The 1,489-nt window shown below is 52.9% G+C and overlaps 1 protein-coding gene across 1 annotated transcript in view; it reads right to left on the bottom strand.

Moving 5' to 3' along the window:
• nfia (nuclear factor I/A) overlaps positions 1-1,489 on the bottom strand; it is a gene marked incomplete at its 5' end in the record, with an annotated part of 236,095 nt that overhangs the window by 37,836 nt on the left and 196,770 nt on the right. The gene's annotated exons all lie outside the window — the stretch shown is intronic.

Below are 1,489 nucleotides of genomic sequence, written 5' to 3'. Positions count from 1 at the left end.
ACACACACACACACACACACACACACACACACACACACACACACACACACACACACACACACACACACACACACACACACACACACACACACACACACACACACACACACACACACACACACACGGTGACAGGATGAGGTGTGTTTCAGTGCTGTGGGAAACTTCTTATCAGAAGGAAAAGAGGAGGAGAGAGGAGGTTAGGAGTGTGGGGGGGGGGGGGGGGGGGGGGGGGGGCACAGACACACACACATACACAACCACACACAGACACACACACACAGACACACACACACACACACACACAACCACACACACACACACATAGAGCATGCGCGCTGCTGCTATAGACTGCAGGTGTGTGTGTCTACAGGTGCGTCCTCCTCCTGACTAAACCACAGCAGCTCAACAGGGAGGGGGGGGGGGGGGGGGGTGAGGAGAGGAGAGGAGAGGAGAGGAGGAAATAATGGAAGGAGAGGAGAGGAGAGGAAAGGAGAGGAGAGGAGGAAAGGATGGAAGGAGAGGAGAGGAGAGGAGGAAAGAGGAGAGGAGAGGAGAGGAGGAAAGGATGGAAGGAAAGAGGAGAGGAGAGGAGAAAAGGATGGAAGGAAAGGAGAGGAGAGGTGAAGAGAGGAGAGGAGGAACGGATGGAAGGAAAGAGGAGAGGAGAGGAGGAAAGAGGAGAGGAGAGGAGGAAAGGGTGGAAGGAAAGAGGAGAGGAGAGGAGAAGAGAGGAGAAAAGGATGGAAGGAAAGAGGAGAGGAGAGGAGAGGAGAGAAGGAATGGATGGAAGGAAAGAGGAGAGAAGAGGAAAGGAGAGAAGGAATGGATGGAAGGAAAGAGGAGAGGAGAGAAGGAATGGATGGAAGGAAAGAGGAGAGGAGAGGAGAGGAGAGGAGAGGAGAGGAGGGGAGGGGAGGGGAGGAAAGGATGGAAGGAAAGAGGAGAGGAGAGGAGAAGAGAGGAGAAAAGGATGTAATGAAAGAGGAGAGGAGAGGAGAGAATGAATGGATGGAAGGAAAGAGGAGAGAAGAGGAAAGGAGAGAAGGAATGGATGGAAGGAAAGAGGAGAGGAGAGAAGAAATGGATGGAAGGAAAGAGGAGATGAGAGGAGAGGAGAGGAGAGGAGAGGAGAGGGGAAAAGGATGGAAGGAAAGAGGAGAGGAGAGGAGAAAAGGATGGAAGGAAAGAGGAGAGGAGAGGAGGAAAGGATGGAAGGAAAGAGGAGAGGAGAGGAGAAAAGGATGGAAGGAAAGGAGAGGAGAGGTGAAGAGAGGAGAGGAGGAAAGGATGGAAGGAAAGAGGAGAGGAGAGGAGGAGAGAGGAGAGGAGAGGAGGAAAGGATGGAAGGAAAGAGGAGAGGAGAGGAGGAGAGAGGAGAGGAGAGGAGGAAAGGATGGAAGGAAAGAGGAGAGGAGAGGAGGAGAGAGGAGAGGAGAGGAGGAAAGGATGGAAGGAAAGAGGAGAGGAGAGGAGGAAAGAGGAGAGAAGA

This window comes from Trachurus trachurus (assembly GCF_905171665.1).
Source record: "Trachurus trachurus genome assembly, chromosome: 4".
Taxonomy (NCBI): domain Eukaryota; kingdom Metazoa; phylum Chordata; class Actinopteri; order Carangiformes; family Carangidae; genus Trachurus; species Trachurus trachurus.
This window is presented reverse-complemented; position numbering and strand designations above follow the sequence as displayed.